This window comes from Nymphalis io, chromosome 13 (genome assembly GCF_905147045.1).
Source record: "Nymphalis io chromosome 13, ilAglIoxx1.1, whole genome shotgun sequence".
Lineage (NCBI taxonomy): Eukaryota > Metazoa > Arthropoda > Insecta > Lepidoptera > Nymphalidae > Nymphalis > Nymphalis io.
The window spans coordinates 6,912,551-6,932,787 of record NC_065900.1 but is presented as its reverse complement, the minus strand read 5'-3'; the positions used below and the strand labels follow the sequence as shown (position 1 = coordinate 6,932,787).

The window sequence follows — 20,237 nt, the reverse complement described above, 5'->3', positions numbered from 1 at the left end:
CATATGACAGCACAAAGTATAGTATGGCAAGTAAAATTTTATGACAAGTATTATTTATTCTACAGATAATATTTAAATGGGAATATTTTTTTTGTGTACAGTGTTAATTAGAAGAATAAAGAATTTTAATGAAAAATTTAAAAGGTTGGTGACGCATTGGTTGTATAAGGGATCGTTAACATTTCTTACAATGCCAATGTCCCATTCAATACCCATTCAATCTTTTTGTTTCTCTCGGCCTCTATGTTATCGTTCAGAATGCAATGTAATTTTTCATATTTTTTTACTCACCTTCCTTGGACAAAACTCCTATAAGAAAGGTTATAATGAGGGAGGAAGGAGGAAAGATGTTATAATGAGGGAGTAAAAAAGTAGGAGAGATATAAGAAAACACTTTTTGTTAGGTTTTTTTATATTATTTGTGATTACTTTGATATTTTATTGAACAAATTTATGACTATGCTGCTCATTTTGTCATCCATTTTAAAATTGCAAATAAGGTTGCCAAGTGTAGAAAAACTTTATATCATATTAATTAATTGAATATATAAATAGGCATGTTTCTGAATAATACTAATGAATAAATCTATAAGTTATTGTTCTTCAAAAGAGCGTAGAATGTATAAGAACTTTTCACTATCTGCAAAATATATAAAATAAATAACTAATTACAGAATTTCAAGATAGGTATTTAAAATATTACTTTACATCAAATAAAAATGCTAGATTTGTATACAATTTCTCAGGTAAAGGTTAAAAAGTATTCATTCTTTAAAGTACAAATCTTACCGAAACAAATGTTTCGTTTGAAAGTGGAATTATACTCCCTGCTAAAGGTTGTATGGGATGCTTTACACTTTCCATGAAAAAAATAAGGTGACGTCGATGTGTCAAATTTGTATTCAGCCAGTCCATAAAATAAGCAGACTCCATAAGCTTCTTACTCTGAAATATTATGGTAACACTTTATTCCCGACAAATTAGTACCTGTGACTATTGTATGGTACAATAAAAAGAAACGTTAAAAATAACTTATATGAAAATCTTAATAATCATGTTATTTTTTAACTAGTGTTTCATGTTACACTGCTATATAATAAGATTGTTTCATTTTATAAATGAAAAATATTGCATATTTAATACTAATATATATAATTTACCTCATAAGTAACTTCATTACCGTAGTAGCAGTACATGAATATTTGAAGAAGCATACAAAAAATGTATAATACCATTGATAAAAATTGAATAGATGCAGGATTCATCTACAAAAGTCGAAATATTGTATTTGATAGACTTTCTTAAAAAAAAGTGTAAATAAAAACGCAAAGATATTCTTACTTCAACCATTCTGTACACTGATGTACAAATTATCCATCCGCTAGCTAAGAACTGGTATGCCACCGCATTTCCAAATATATGCTGGACTTTCTTTGCAAAACTTTGAAAAAATACAAGTTAATACACTTATTATAATACTCAATCAGAAAACTTTAATCTGTAATATTTAACAGTTCCATGAACAATAACATAGACCAGATTTACATATTTATTTATTTAAAATAACGTGACAGTTCGGAAATCTTGTTGTTGTCTAGTACATTTAAGTTTAGCGCGATAGTCAGAAATTTGATTATATATTAGGTACTCAATAGTATATCAATTAAATTCAATTTGAAGATTTGTAAAAAATTCTTTTCTTTGATTATTCTGAATGTATACCGTATATTTTATATAATACACATATATGGAAACTTTTTATGGCTAAGATTATACACTGAATGTCGTCGCCTCAATTTACGATTAAGCTCACTAAGCAAGGTTTCGATTTCAAATAATTTACATTTACAAATTCAGCATCTAAAACTATTATTATATTAATAGCTATTTGTTTTTCATTTAAAATTTAACGAGAAATAAATACCATTTGGACTCACTATATAATCTGTACGTGATGTTGTAATATTTTATTAAATCGTCTGTGTATAACATCTCCGTAAAATTCGCCAGTTGATGAACTTTCGTCTTTGCTTCTTTGTATTAAATTTTCAAGGTCATGTCTGAAATATTTATAGGATGCGACTACAACCTTTTTTTTAAATTGCAATTATTTAAAAAAGTAATGTAATATTCTTCATAAGTAAATTCAATCAATATTTAAAAATCTGATCAAGGATTAATTAATTTATTCGATAAGCTTATAAGAATTGTTTCAGGTATCTATTTTATTTTAAAGATAATTTTACCTTATTATGGAAAGTTGTGTCTTACTTTGTGCTAAAAAAAATGAAACCATAACATCTATACTTGTATTACAAAATGCAAGCCATTATGTTGTCACCCATACGTATAATGCTGTGAAATAAAACCTGTAAAACAACACATTTATTTATTAAGCAGGAATAAATATATACTAATGAAGGTGGAGACGATTTTTTTTGTAAGGGTTTCCTGATAAACCACTAAAAATGTATGAATATAATATACATAAAACTTATATCAGAAGGTGCATTTCGGAGAAGGCTTTAGTGAGTTTATATAATACATAAACAACGCCGTATTATGTATATATTGTGACTAGATTTTTACATCGTAACATTAGACTTTGTGAACAGCTTATGTAATTTTTGTGAACAGTGTATTTAACTATAACCTTTAAGTACATAAATAACTCTTCACAGTTCTTATGTATAAGTCCGCAGATCTAACAATAATTTTAACCAATATATATATATATACGCATAATATATATAAAATATTTACGCAGGATCCATATTCACATCGAAAGGTAACCAAACAGCAAATTCTACGGGCTTTCCTTGTAAGTGCAGCACGATCGGCCAGATCACCCAAAGAAAACAAGTAAATAACGCCAATATGTTGTCTAAATGTAGTACAAGATGACTATATCGAGATACTTCTAATAAAAATGATTTGTGATCAGGATTATCTTGATTGTAAAGGGAACCTTAAACATAAAAAAAATATATTAATCAGCATAATATCGCACACCCACAATAATAAAGGCGTAAGTACGAATACATAATTTTTACACCACTTATGTACTGACACGAACAAACGCAAAGCAAAAAAGCAGATGTCATATAAAAAGTATAGAATTAAGATCATTGATATTTATGTAAATTTTGTATAGATTTGTTTTTTAAGATTGTTTTACCTCTCATTATGTCCAATAGCTCTTCAATCTCATCAGACCTTACCGTCAGAACAATCTGCTTATAAATTGAATCAGTGTGAGTCAAAAATAAAAACAGCGTTGCCATAACTTTATCGATGTCATCCCTCACCTGCACAAATAATAATGGAGCTTGTAAAGAGAAATTAACACAATATATATCCTAAAGTATATTTGAGAAATGGTCCACCTGATGGTAAGTGGTAAGATATTGAAACTGTAAGAAATATTAACCACGTCTTAATAAAATGCTTACTGGGTCACACACTTCAAACCGTAGTACTGTTTAGTAATAGAATATGGTATGTGGGAGGAATCTAATTTACAATTTGCGTAAGCCCCTACTGCCACTGAGAAACTGCCAGTCCATAATCTATAATTCTCACCGTCGGCTATGTTAGCAAACTAGCCAATCTAATGCACATAATGTGTACGAAACAGGTAAATATCGTGATTAACGAAAGTGAAACCGTGGGGCATAGATAATACATATACAATTTAGCATACCAACTTATAGATAAGTCGACAGTTGAACAGTCACGTTTTGATTTGATCTTTTATTAAGTAGGTATATAAATATTAATTAAAATGATTAATTATTATACCTCGTATACTTTAATCGCTTGTTGTATTGTATAAACCAATATCCATGCAAGACTAATGCGCATATAAATTGTATGAAGTGTTCTTCGTAATTTTGGCGACCTGGGATCAATTTGATAATAGCCACCTAAGCGTAAACGCAGTAAATGCGGCGCTATGCTGCTATATGATAATTTAGTTTCCATTATCTAAAATATATTATTAATAGTAAGTAAAAAAAAAATTCAAAATACAAAACTTAAACGAAGCCTATGTAACCTTTTTTGACAGTAGCCGAGTGAAATTAAATTCCGTTGATTCAACAAACAACTCGACACTTAAAAGATTTCAGGCGAAGTGTTTACGTAAAACAAGTCTCAAGACCTAATTTAATTTGCAACGGATACTATAACATTTTGTTGTCACTCAAAGCTTTTAATTATAGATCGTTTATTTTGATGATGAATACGAATAGCGTGGAAGAGGCAAAAAATAGTACTTTTAATGAAAATACATCTTCATTTTAATGTGATAATTGCTTGTATTTTAGTATATATTAAAAGATTATTAATATTTTGTATTTACTTCTGTTCTATGTAATAAAAAACCTGATAAAAATATGCTGATTAATAATTTTTTTTTATACTTTCGGAAGGCGGACGAGCATATGGGCCATCTGATGATAAGTGGTCATCAACGCCCATAGACATCGGCATTGTAAGAAATGTTAACCGTAGCTTTCATAGCCACCAATCTTGGGACCTAAGATTTTATATCACTTGTGCCTGTAATTACACTGGCTCACTCACCCTTCAAACTGGAACACAACAATACCAAGTACTGCTGTTTTGCGGTAGAATATCTTGATTATTTATTACCTATTTATAACAAATTATACTGAGTACATAGTCTAGACTATGTAATGTATGTTAATATTTAAACAATTAAATATATTTCATAATTTTAAACAAATTGATTTCAAACATAATAGTCTATATAACATTTTTCGTAGCTTCTGTATTTCTAGGAATAATGTAAAATGTAAATGCATGTGTCTTTGTAATAATGAAGTGTAATGAATACTAAACTATATTATAATTAGTAACTTGAATATACATAATTGCGTAGTACGAGTGTACTAAATATATGCTAGATTTACAAAATTTTAATATTTTTACTCTCTGCGTTATAGTGCAATCGTATAATAAGTAGACAACAATTGATATAGTAGTGATGGTGGCATAAGGTGAAGAGAATCTGGAATTTTGTCCAACGAGCGCTGATTTGCCGTATGTATATTTAAGGAGGATAAAGGGTACTTTGCTGCAGATCTGGCGACAGTACAGGCAGTTCGCCCCATATTGAGGCAGTGGGAAGAATGCAGACACGATATTCTTGCATTCTGGGTAGCAAGGCTAAACGAATCTGTCTCCACGAGTGTGATGAGTCCAGATTCGGAAAAAATAAAATTTTTATATAAGGAGTAATTAAATACAGAGGTTGAATAGAGAAAATTTTCTATTAATTTCTTAGAAAAATAATTCTAACCCATTTTTGTATCAATTATTTTATTTGGACGCAAAAATGTTGTTTATTACATTTCGATTTGATGATATATTGTTTGATATTTGGTTATATTATTACATTATTTTAAACAAACGCAAAAAAAACATTAGTCTCAAACATTATAATTGCCAGACATTTGTACTCAAGAGCCTCTGTAGAGTAATTTACGCGAGGTAAATCTTCGTAGTGAGCGTAACAACACGCAGCCAAATTATGCTTCAACACTGCTTTAATATTTTCTACAAGCAAAAATACTATCTGGCTACCATTTCAAAGATAAAACGTTTACTTATTTTAATTTTTTATAATTTATTGCTTGATACTTTTCGATTCATACTATTTTTATTATGGAACTATAGATTATAGATAGTATGTACATGTCTTTTTATTATGTGAATGTAATAAGCCTGAAAATATTTGGATGCTATATTATCGGTAGGCAAATAGGCAACCCGATAATAAGTGGTCACCACCACCCATAGGCATTGGCGCTGTAAGAAACATTAACCATACTTACAACGCTAAGGCGCCACTGACCGTGGGAACTAAGTATATGTTATGTCCTTTGTGTGTGTTGTTAAATACTTCTATTGCAGTAGAATATAAAATGAGCGGGTAGTTCCTAAAGAAAAAACAAAGAAGAAAAGAAGCTTGAATAGTCTAAGAATTCCATCTCCAATAGAACAAATGAATTATGAGGACACTTATAATTAGTAATAGGTTTGTATCCAGTAGTATGCACGGACACAACCGCATTTAAGCGTTTGGTAGCCCTGGGACAAAAACGAAGTGGAGGCCCTGAATAGTTTTTGGACTAGGTGGTTTCACAGATATTTCGATTATTATCGAGTAAGTAAAGTTTTGACATGTTTTTCTATCTATAAAAACATATCATATTATGAAGGCCCATAATTATATTGACTCTACAATCTTATTATGGAGTCCTTGTTTCAATAAATCCGGCTCTGGGCACAACCTTCTTCAATAAACTTGGTGGCATTGTGAAGATATTATATATCTTGTGCTTAAATGACATTTTTCAGGATGGACGGATTGCTATGATCCGAATTGAAAATTAATGAGAAGGGTGATTATACTTTACAATATATCGTTGTCTTTGGTTTGTATATGTACATTACATATGCATTTTGTCATCATATATAACCCAGTTATAACTAATATAACTGGGTTATATAATAAATATAGTCCTTTCTTTCCCCTCCCTTTCAATACCATGTCAAATAATATAATTAAAGCCGTGGTCAAGAATTAAAGATCCTAACATTCAAAATTCAATCTCCTGTTTCCTTTTCTTCCATCGAACAGATAATAAAATATCGTGAACCAAAGGTACTTATTTGCCTTTATCTGAAAAGATAAGGAACGTTCATTCGCGGCATTTCAGTCGCAGACATCTACACAAGCAATTTCGACGGAGCCTTTGTTATCGTTGCGTGAATTACGCAGGTAATGGGCCGCATTTACAGCGTACGTGCCTCGACATTCATTACACCGGCTAATTAAACCAGCCGTTGAGATTCCAACAAATTCGCTTCCAAGATGACACCACTTTCTTTATAATTCTTTAGAGGAAATTTTAAGTGGAGCGTCAGGGACTAAACCCCTTTTTGCTTGATGAGTTTTAAAGAAAGTTTTCGGTCATTCAGTAATAATTTTGTAGTAAATACGACGAAACACAAGATATTTTATAAATCTCTCTTAATATTTATATCTGTTTACATTTAAATATGTCTAAATTTTCCATCTAAGGCTAAACAATCAAATAATGTTTGCTACAATATGGGAACAGAAATAGATCAGTGGTGCGTCGTATTTAGTGCTGGCATACACAGTTAGCAATTATTCTTCTACAAAACATCAAACTTTGTATCGTTGTGTTTTATCGATTTTTCAAGATCTCGACCCAATGATATCGCGTCAATTCAATGTCAAATATTGTTTATTTGTGCTTACTTCTCCTGTGGTCGAAATAGGTGGGCTAAAAATATAGGCCGTGATTGTTTAAAATTGAATTCTATAGATAGATTAACTACGTTGTCACTAGGGTATCAAATATACCTAAAATGCCTTTCATTTGGTTTTCGAACTCACTGTTTGAAATCCGAGCTACTGCAACACGAATATCCAATTCGACAGCCAACAAACAAAACAATTTAATTTATGATTGAGTTTACTATGTCTTTTTAGGGTTATGGATTTTTTTTATTATACATTAGGCATAATATTTACCTACATTTGTAATAATCAGTCTTAAAATACTTAATAATTAAGCGTAAAACTCAATAATGCCAATAAAAAAATTATTTGTATTTAATGAAATTAATAACAAGAATTTATTAAATTACATTATATTTTACTTATTAACACATTTCGTTAAAGCTTTAAAAAATAGGTTTATTTTAGGTTGTATATCTTACATTCGATATTTTTATGGATATAAAAGAAATTGTACAAATAAATACTAATATGAAATCCTAACATTTATGCAGAAAAAAATTATAATTAAAAAGCTTTCTGTAAAATTGTTATGGCTGTACGTTTTTCATTCAATGCAAATTATTGGATTTCACTTCTCTGTTAGTCATATCACCCACAGATCGTAACCTAGAAAGGTGTGATTAATAATGAACATAGTACTTTGGTGAGAAGTAGCATATAATATGTGTGAGTATGTAGATGTTAGCTTCCTTATAAAAATATATTGTCGCCAATTTATTATGCTAAATTCCTAGATCGATCAGAAAACCTTGCAGTATTTTGTTAACGTCGTTCGAAACTTTTAAATCACTTATTATATTTACAAACTCATTTACTTAAAACACTGTAATTGCATGACCTCTTTAGCTGCACTGTCTTAAAGTAAAAGGAAAACTTCTAACTCCAGGTTTCTTCCTGGAACTTCTATCTTGCCTTGCCTTTTTGGTGAGCAATTTATGGTACAATTTTATTATTTGAAAAAAAAAATCAATTCTTTTATTTATCTTTCAAAATATAATTTTAATAATATAATCTTAGTCCTAAATTAAATGAATCTTATAAAAAAATATAACCCAGCTAGACTGGGCGTGAGTGTCATATGGTAAAAATTCGTTAGGGAATTTTCTTGCTGTTATTATTTTAAATATAGATAGAAATTCCTTGACGACATACTAAGAATTTGATCTAAACAATGATTTTTTATCTAGATACAATTTCCCTGATGATAAGTAAATTTATTGGGATAAAAAATTATCATTACCTACTTATTTAAACTACGCCTGAAAGATTTTTTTTTTAAATATAATATTTATTTTTAACATAACTTATCAAATTGTTAACTAACAGTAACATTTATGTTATATAAATATGAACATACTTTTTCTGAAACCAATTGATATATTGGTCGTAGGCTATGAGGACATCCTCATATACACCTTACTTCCTTTTACAAACACGATCATACAAGTACTTAATAAATAATGTTTATTTCTGTGAGTTTTGGATTCAACCAGTTTCTTCTTTGTTATAACTTCTATAAAATCAAATAACATATTTTCAATTACAATCGATGTGATGATAATACATGAAACAAAAAAGGGTTTTAAACGACCCTTAAGCCACCCTATAAATATTTATATTATTACATTACCGTGCTTAAGCCTACGACGAATTCAGTAATTCGGCAATAGTACGAATGTGACCAAATTATAAACATATTATATGTATATATTAGGTTAAGAATTAACATTACAAATAATTCATCTATTATCTAAAAGAAACCAGTTTCTTCTAGATAATAGATTTGGTATCAATAACCTCATTCAACCTCCAAGGTTCGGCTCATCCTTCTTACTTCTTTTATGCCCAAAATCTCTGTTGTTATTCTTAATTAATTTACAGTAATCATCGGGTTATTATAATAATAATCTAGAGATTTTGAATTCGACCGTTAAAGAGTAATATATAATCACTAAATTTAAAAAAAAGTTCGTTTATTCACTATATACCTTCCATAAGGGGGTTAGTTTTACGTATTTTCTTTTTTTTCCCCGTATTATTTAAGGTACATAGTGCTAAATTGAGTCTTTAGATCTATTAGTTTTGTCTATATATTGAATCAGTCAATTAGAACTACAAGTTTATTAAATATTTGATAAAATTGTAGTCATCTGATGATAGGGATAAGATTGTCAGTAGAATAATCAAAGGGAACATCGCTACGCAACGTTGTACGGCGCTTAGACTTAATGCCCATTCAGCACATATAAGTCCTCAGCATGAAATGCGTTTGTCATTTCCAACGCTGCACCCCAAGCCAAGCTGAAATTGAATCAAAATTATTTTATCCTTCAGTTGGTAACAAATATAAAATAATAATATAAACTTTTTACATAAACGGTAGTTACAATATAGCTTAATATGTTCATTTAAATTAAATCTTACGGTTCCTAAGTTATTTATAAAATTATATGTTAATTGAATAGCCCATATTATATCAATAAATCTCTGGCAAAGCAAATCAAATGATATATACATATTTAAATATATCAGGTATGCATATTCTAATTTTCTATTCTGAACACAGCAAGTTATTTTCCAAATGATTAAATTAGGCAGTAAATAAAGCTATACGTTTGTTGTGGTGACATTCGAGCACTCTAAATTTGGAAGCGTCGATGACACTTTAATTTATTTAAGCGACAATGCTTGCTTAACACGCACTATCGAAATTGAATTTATGACGGTCCACTCTGAAGTGATTTATATTAAACTAATTTATTATATTTTTTAATTATAATTTCAATTATTTTAACATTCCTTTATATTTAATATCGTTAGTTTAGTGGCTTGCTTACATATATTTATATATATTTGGTCCTGTGATCAACCGGGTCGGGCTGGTAAAAATGTCATTGAGTTTTTCTGTCAAGAGATTCAGAGTAGAAGTCTGAAGTTAGGAAGTCAACGGTGGTACACAATAATTGGTCTTGTGCTTGATATCTCTCTGGTCGTAGTGGATTACCATCATTATATTACCAGAGAATGAAGCTGCTTTGCCCTGTAGACCTGCGCTTACGCCCTTTATTCGCTATTATAAATATCCTCTGCGCAGTTATCCAATTCTTAAAATTAAAACATTTCTCCTGAAATAAATATAACATATATATTATATATATATATATATGTGTGTGTATATTTACATAATAATATGTATTGTGTGCTGTGTGTGTAATGAATACAATGAAATAACTGACGCATGCATGTTAGTATACTGATATTGACATTAGAAGACATTCCAATAGTCGACGTCCCATACAAATGGTACATAATGGCATGTGAGTGTATTTATAACTAAGGCGTCCCAAAAAACGTTTTATAAGCTTCGAAATAATATGACGTAAAAACTTAAAAGAACGACTTGTTACTCGTTATTCCTCGAAAACGATCGTTCATCGATGCACAAAATCGATTTTTGAACTACAAAATATATACGGCATAAGTAAGCAATTGACATATAAATACATAGGACAGAATTCAATTTATTATTCATTACATTAAGTATAATATCGAAATATTGATATACACCTGATATTTAGATAGATAGGTGGTATGTGTGTTATGTATAGATGTGTTGAGGATTTGGAGATAGTCTTCGCTACCGAGAAAACGGGTTGACTTTCTTGTTGCCTGTTATAAATTTTGTAATTACTATCGTCTGGTAAGTCTGGCGTGAAAGTGGATATTATTTAAGCAGATTTTATTTTAGACATATAATATAATATAACATATAAATGATATAAGTTAATTGGTAATTTACCTATAGTTCCGCTTAAGGTGTATTTGGAGCCGCCATTTTCAATATCGGTATAATTTATAAAAACAATTGCTATCAGTATGGTGTGCTACGTTGTTAATGAATAAAGAACAGCGATAAATGTTTTTTTTTTTTCGAAAAATCTAGTTTGGCTGACGTAAAGATTAAAGTGAGACATTCATTAACAGTAATCAGTCAAGTGAACTAAGTGGGGTAGCTTTCGACGGCTACTTATCTAAATAAGATCGGCGACATGCTTGATGGATTTAAAGGCTTTTGTTAGTAACAGACTATTTTTTAAAAAACAAACACTAGTCTATAATAATCATTTTTCACTTTTTTATGTAAAATTATTTTAAAATTTCGAATTCAGATATTCGCCAGTCGAATTCATTGAGCATTTTTAAATATGGCTTGAAAGGCTATTATTTGTCTATATCTAAGTAAGGTATGTGTATGTATGTATGTATGAAATATTATAGTTATAATTATTTAATATATATGTGTATGTATTATTATTTGTGCTTAGTGGGACGTAGATATGTATAGTTTATTAAATATTTAGTATCTCTTTTTTATATGTAAATGCACTTACCTGTTCTCTTACAAAAATTCTTTCACCAAAGGTTGTCTGTGAGAGATCGCTATAAGCGATCGCTATGCGCACCAATTTTTTTTTTATTGTTTCGTATTTCTCTTGTTTTATTTAAATTTTGTGCAATAGGTATTAAATAAATAAATAAAACGGCGGCAATCGGGCAGGAAGCTCACCTGGTGGATGGAATTAATATTAACATTAAAACTTTATAGTATGTAAGTCTCCATAAAGTAATAAAAGTTCTTGAGTCTAAATATACTTACTTGGTAGTACTTAAATATATTTACTACTACTAAATGTAGTTACTTTGTGCCACCCCTTCTGGGTAGGTACCGTTCATTCATTGTATAATCTACCGCCAAACAGAAATACTTATATTGGGTTCTGGTTTGAAGAGTGAAAGAGCAACTGTAACTACAGGCACTATATTAAATCAAACAAAAACAAATTACCTGTGCACAGTCCCAATCTACCCTAATAGTGTCACGCGAACCAAAGTGGTTTGTATAATATATAGTGGAATGAAAGTGGATATGTAAACAGATTTCATTTCGCAAAATAATATATACATAGCTAAAAGTATTACTGTATTCAGAAAATTTTAATTCGAAGCGACAGCTAGCGTTCCGTTTTGAGATCTACTAATACTTATAAGGTGAATTCACAATGATTGGATTATTAAATTGTAATGAAAATACATTTTAAACTCATATAAAAAGTTTTATCCCAAAAAAAATAAACGACCTCATAAATTTGGTGTAACGTACGCTTTAGTACTTAACAATATCCAATTTCTGTTTATAATTCATCTCGTGCAAGGAAAACATCGTGAGGAAACCTGCATGTGTCTTATTTCATTGAAGTTCTACCACATGTATATTCATCAAATCGCATTGGATCAGCGTGTTGGAATATGCTCAAAAAGGGAGACGAGGCCATAGCCATATTTGGTATTACATATAAAGTAACAGCCTGTGGGACAATAACAGGCTGTTACTTTATATGTAATGCCAAAGAAACTTAGATATGACCTTAGATCTACAACCCAAAACAAAAATATGATATAGTTTTATCATATTCTTTCACAGATTTGTAATGACTACATATTTAGTCCTTTTATCTGAATAGTCCCGGACGGGTAATTCGCAATAACACGGCGCTAATGACCCAGCATTCACAAGGGAGAATTCTCAGCTAACTGCGACATTAAGACCTTCTTATTTGGCTATTCCACTTCGTTATGGGACCTTTGTGGGAATTAAGGAAAAATATAGTTTTCAATGATGCTATTCAAAGTATTTCTACGTATTGCATCAGTTAATTAAATATTAATGAGTAATAAGAGCCGAGATGGCCTAGTGGTAAGAACGCGTGAATCTCAACTGATGATCGTGGGTTCAAAACCGGGCAAGCACCACTGAATTTTCATGTGCTTAATTTGTGATAACAATTCATCTCGTGCTTTACGGTGAAGGAAAACATCGTGAGGAAGCCTGCATGTGTCTAATTTCACTCAAATTTTGCACATGTGCATTCCACCAACTCGCATTAGATTGTGTGGTGGAATAAGCTCCCACCTTCTCCTCAAAAAGGGAGAGGAGGCCTTAGCCCAGCAGTGGAACATTCACAGGCTGTTACATACATATTCATTAATAATAAAGAAAAATAAAAAGAATTGAAGCAAGTTATAAATAGAATCTTTGTTTTCATTAAATATATGTATAACATAAAAAGATAATAATTATATTATTACAATTTAATTTAATATTCATGAATAAAATTTATAAATATATTTACTGAAAGCAATATATAAATTGATAGCGGTTACTTAAGTATGAGATTGAACTAATCAATGACGAATTCAATTACACTATTACAGTAATTATTCATGAGCATAAAGGCGTAGAATTTATCATTACACTGTGATTACTGATTAATTAAATTGAAACAAGACTAAAATATATTGAATGAAATACATTAATCCTAATTTATTTATAGCGAATATATTGTTGTAAGACTAGTATTTCTTTTACTGCTAGACTTTTATTTTATTTTAGAATTTTTTTAAACACAAGCGATTTAAAAATTTTAATCTTTTTTAATTTAATTAATATTAAATAAATTCAATACATGATTATAAAGTTATGAATATTCTCTTCAAGTTTGTAATAAAATATTTTGAAATTTACAATTAGATTATCATATACGTTTCGATTTGGTTTTATTAAAAAAGGGAAATTTTATTCACAAAAGGAACGCCGAAGTTGGGTCGTCTAATTATAAGTGGTTATGTCGATTGTAGGCTTATATAAGTAGAACCCTTAGACATTACTTAACTGTAGTACGAGGGCTTTGCAAATCCTCAAATTACTTATACACTCTAACAATCGAAATCTTTATTCTTACTGTTCAAACTCAGAATAAACCAAAACCCACTTATATTATTTCTATCATCAATATAATCTTCATCTTCTTGTATATTACTATACAAGAAATATTAATGTACACAAAATAAAACTATGCATACATTTCAAAGTGATAGAAAGTCAATACAAATAGTTTTAGTTTAAGCTGAGATATAATATTCGAGAAGTAATTTTCGGGTTCACATATTGGTACCGACGTGGATTCAATTTTACCGGGTTGTGCGAAGCGTTACGATGCACTACATGATGTCGTCTAGGAGCGCCTGCGGCTTTCTCCACCGCAGCACTTAGTGTACTGGTATAATTTATAGAGTCAAGCGATATATATGTACCAACGATTCCATATCAAATTAGTGCTTTCAAAAAGTCGCAATTATGCACTCGATACACAAAGACAACTTGATAAAGTGTAAAATCAGCTATGTATATATAGCATAGATAATATTATAAGTAATTTTTTCGATAGAATATTTTATGTATATAGTTATTATATTACCTTAGATATTTTAATTTATGTTTTGCTGTAACTGTTGTTTTCAAATTTGATTATCATCAGCTTTCCTAAAACATATAGCATTTAGTACGCTATGTGAGTTGTAGCTGTAACTAAAAGGAAATATTTTTTATATTAAATTTTGTTAGAAAATATTGTTCTTTATTCAAATCTTCACTTAACATTCAATGTTATTTACATGTTTACTTCAATTTTTATCATATAGTGCTCATTCAGGTTTTTCTAGATTAACTAGAAAACACAATTCAATCGGTGCAAGTAAGAGGTTATCACATAAAAGCTACTCTTTGATTTTATATTAATATTATTCAACACGATAATCTTAAGATTTACCAGTTCAATTAGAAAAAACCTTTAATAATAATAATCATAATAATAATCATTTATTTGCATGAAACATACTTTTACAGATGTTATGATATCTTTATAAGTATCTAATACATTTCGCCTATGAAAGGCACGCAAATATATTTGTTATCAAGTAATTAATATTAAATACAGATACTTTTGCATTAGATAGTCCATTTATTGAGAAAGGTTCTTACTATTTAAAATAATACACGGGATAGTCGGTGAAACCGCGCGGAGCAGCTTGTGTAATAATATAACAAGAGTAATAATTTATGTAACATGCAATCTTTATGAAATTAACTATATGAATTTTTCAAAATACCATAATGTAATTATATTTTCAAAAAATTTATTTTTGAATTAACCGCTCCCTCCTTTAACACGCTCCAGTGTGTATAGCCACCTTCCCAAATTAGCTGACTGACGTGATACCCCATACTCTTGATAGACTCAGCACCATGAATCAGTATTATAATAAATATAACAATGCAATACCTTACCAATAAGATATTAATTACTCGAACTAATCTCGATTCTTACAATTATAACGATCAATTTAATGGCCATGAATATATTCAAGACTTAGTAAATTATAATTCTAAAAAAAAAAAGTGAATTAATTTACATTATTAAATAGTTCTCGTATATAGCCGAGATGACTTAGTAATTAGAACGAGTGAATCTTACCTGATAATCGTGGGTTTAAACCCGGGCAAGCACCAATGAATTTTCATGTGCTTAATTCGTGTGTATAATTCATCTCGTGCTTGACGGTGAGTGAAAACATCGTGAGGAAACCTGCATGTGTCTAATTTCACTAAAATTCTGCCACATGTGTATTCCGCCAACCCACATTGGAGCAGCGTAGTGAAATAAACTCCATATCTTCTGCTCAAAAGGGAAGCCTTAATCCAACAGCGGATTTACAGGCGGTTACTTTACTTCTTTTACTCGTATATAAGACAGAAAATGATGGTCATATTGCACAACTCGAACGCAAAACCTATTGGTAGTGCTTTATTAAAAATATATATTTTTAAGTGGACATAAAACTTGAGCCTTACAATAATCAATAATAATAATAATAATAATATAGATAGATACATAGGTAGGTATACGTATGCTTGTCATAATTTTTGTGTTGTTCATTTTTAACATTTCAATATAAGCTTATAACATTCATTTAACAATTATTTTGTAATTATCTCCACAATGTATACAACCATATTTTTTCAAGAATACATTATACTCGTATTAAGAAACCACAAGATCAACAAGGAATCATCGTGTGACTTTTTATAAGTATTTGAGACCTGCTTTGACAACAAACAACTCTGAACACTATAGCTTTTGGAAAGCTTCAAAAGGAATTCACAAACCATATACCAAATTTGATTCTTAGTTTCTGAACATCACACGTCCTATTTGGTTAACTGCACGAGCAAACGGATTAAAAGCGTCACCTTCGGCCATACTAATTCTGATAGAGCGACAACTATCCACGTACTTTGTAGTTTCACTTTGTGTTACGGTTTCAAGTTTTACATTTTAACAAGATACTGTCAAGTATTAATTATTTAAGAACAAGTTGAAGTATTTATTCTACTACTAAATTAAGCTGTGCTATGTTTTATATATAAATTAATACATAAATATATTCTGTTGTAGGAAAAATACAAAGGAAAAATTATAATTAGAGTTAAATTGATAAAAAATTCTCATGTCTCAGAAGGAATGCTTATTTGTCTAATTCCATACCTTCCATAGACATAAAGCAAATAGGTTGCCGCTATATATAACTTTTATTGCGCTATACATAAAGGGACATTACACCTCGGTCACGTACAGTTAAGCGATAATATATCTGCATTATCTATTCCTGCGTCGCAGAAAACCGATACTACAATTAACAGAGTAATAATTCATGAAACGATACCGATAGTTGGATAAGTAAAATGGCCGAAATATGAATCTATGTGAAAGCTTTTAGTTTGGGCGCTTTGTTTACAACAATCGTGGAAGATAAAGGACTACGTGAGGTTCAGTTTCAGGGTCTATTGTTTGCTAATGCACCGTCATACCTTCTGACTCGGGGTCATTAAGTTCTAAAGTCCAGGGCGGTGCCTTTCCATTTGCGTTACTATCAATTTGTCTAAGCGCTCTATTGTTTTAATGGACTTTCTTCATCTAGACATAACTGTGTTTGTGAACAAAAAATAACAGGTTTTAATATCATTTGTAAACCGTAAATGACATTGTTATGAAATCATATGACATACGCATTTCTACGTCGTTCGTTCGTCGTTCATAAAATGACTTTATACCATGTTCATAAAATGAATTGAGTTGAAAAATTATTTACCTACTATGATGAAAAATTATAATACGATGCTTAAAATATTTTGTGTGTTAATTTTTTGCTATCGACAAGGAGAACTATTTCTAATTACAGACAAAAAGCATTTTCTTATCCTCTCTTGTCTTATATCCAATCAATCTTGTTTTTTTTATGCTTTTTTTATTAATAAAGGTTGAAAGTGGAACTAATAAATATAATATACTTTCAGTTTTATTTTAATTATATTTACAATAGTTTCCTGTACTACATTAGTTTTAAAGTATCCCATAATAGTATTTGAAATTGAAAAAAGAATTTCAATTACTTTATCGTAAAACGAATATAAAACTAAACTATAATCAATAGTTTATGCACGATGAGTCAGAGTAGTTGTACCTGTTCGAACGGGTGTTGTTAATTGTTTTCACTGTCGGCCAACAATTAACGAGGGCTCAAGTGTGGGCGGTCGGAGCGCCAAGTTCCCCGACAACCGAGGGCAATTTCCGTTGCAACGACGCCTGTTAGCGCCACCTGTGTTCACTTAAAATAACGAACAAACTTGCATGAAAATCCAATTTTCATATAATAGGCCATCCCATAAAAACCTGAGCTTTGTACGTAGGCGTAGAAAATAATAGGTTCATTTGTCATTCTATATTCTGTAAAGTTTATTTACATTAATCTTATTAGTACTTAATATTGTATTCCAATTACACGTTATTGTTAAATAATACTAAAATTACTCGTGAAACCAAATGTGTATCGTAAAGGTATATATATTTAAAACCATAAATTGTAAGTATTGTATTACACTATTAAAAGCATTGCAAACAAAAATAGTTACAACCATATACTTAAACGTAAAAAATGTTCAAACGAATAGTTTTTATACGTTTACGCATTATCACTTGACTGAGTACGAACATAGGAAGTAGGTTCTTTATATAGTAGTAGATCTGTGTATGTCAGTCTTGCCCGGATTTAAGTTTTGAATGGGTAGATTACGAATAGTAAGAACAGAATGTTCGTGGCTTTGCCCAAATTAGCCAAGTCATCCAAAACTTCTACAATAACATGGTAATGTTTGTTAACAGTTATTCATGAATTTGCTGTATGTTTTTGTTATTTTGATTGATCATAGTAGATGAAGTGCCTGCATATATTTATATTATTATATGGTTATGTTCAGGCAACATTATAATCAAAATTGCCGAGTTAAATTTTTAATTGCTCTCTCAATTTTATATCCTTTTTTGATGTTTGCCAGTTATCTTCCTTGAAGTAAATATAATTATTAATATTCATCTTACCTTGCCCAATCATACAGTTTAGTTTTATTTAGTAGTAGACTAAAACCAAAAATTAAAATTTTAGGTAATAATGTTAAAACAGAATGCTATTCAATTTGCATAAAATGGAAATAAACTATACACTTTTCGTTTGTGTGGCGAAGTAATAACAGGTGTAGACTAAATATAGTTAGGGATTTGGTCGTTCTCACGTTCTCCGTACATGAGGGTATCCATTATCATATTACATCTTCGTATATAGTCGCTAACCGTATGATATTCCTATAAATGTTGTACCTTATATATACACGAAGCAATATTGTAGGTACTAAATGTAACTAACTAATATTATTTACCATATTTTAAACATAACATAAATTATAAGGGCACCTATAACAGTGTCTGCTTATACTATGTAAAACTTTTTGTTATTAATTTAAAAGCGTACAAAACATTTTTTTTATTTTTAAACTGAACCCATGAATGTGTTCGCGTTGTTCGTGTGATTTTTACAAAAGGCTTTTCAAATATTTCAGTGCATTTTTTGTTTAGATAAAATGTATTATACATGTTGACATGAACAGTGTCAAGTTAAATAAAAAAAAATTGAATAGTTATTTAGGATTTTTGCAATTCATATTTTTAAAACTCTTTGGTTTTATATAAAAAATAATGTTCAGTTCTTTGATTAACTGTTCCATGTAATATGTTCTCGTTATTATATGTAAGTCTACATTTATTTGCTAGAAACAATGTTAATGATGACTCAGCGAAATAGTTGAACACAACGCAGTCTGATAATGAGGATATGTTGAATTTATTGGTGCGATTTACAAATACTAACAGTGTAGCGGAAATCAAAGCATACAGATTTCTGCGGGTAGAGTTCGTGTTTACTTCGATATAGTAATTAACGGAGTAAGACCGTGAAATTATAATTCTATATTAATGAGTTCTTGTCGGTCTTTATCGGTAGAATCTACATTTCTAAGTGGTGATAGATTTATATTTAATTCATTATTGTTAGTCGATTGACAAAATTACTCGAAATAACTTATTAAAAAAATATATTTTTTGATTTCGATTTGAAAATATCAACATCGGTTTCGAATGTTAGTTCTTTTGAAAATCTAAACAGATAATAAAATATAACTGATTGCTGTCTGTACATGGAAGATATATGACTAAAACTATAATCGGGGGCCTTTATCAACGCAATAGAACCCAAAACAATGATTGTTAAAATTCTACTGACTAAATTGGTTTGGGTGCGGTTTTCACTTTTTTTTTTTTTTTATATTCGCCGGGAGGGCAAATGACTCTACTCCACCTGATGGTAAGTGGTAGTAGAGTCCAAACGCGACGGCGGCCAGTACAGACGGGAAAAACGTTCTGCACTAGCCGCCTTCGCCTTGCCGGCCCGCAAGATGCCTCTTCACGCCTCGTTTGAAGGAACCCGGGTTGTAAGAGGAGCTGTGAACACGTGAGCTGGTAAGGAATTCCATTTTTTGGAAGTGCGACAAAGAAAGGAGTTGCCAAATTTCTTTGTTCGCGATGGAATT

At 30.1% G+C, this 20,237-nt stretch overlaps 1 pseudogene; it reads right to left on the bottom strand.

The window, feature by feature from the left end:
* Positions 1–557: 557 nt before the first annotated feature.
* On the bottom strand, positions 558–3,984 carry LOC126772843 (odorant receptor 94a-like; annotated as a pseudogene).
* Positions 3,985–20,237: the final 16,253 nt, after the last annotated feature.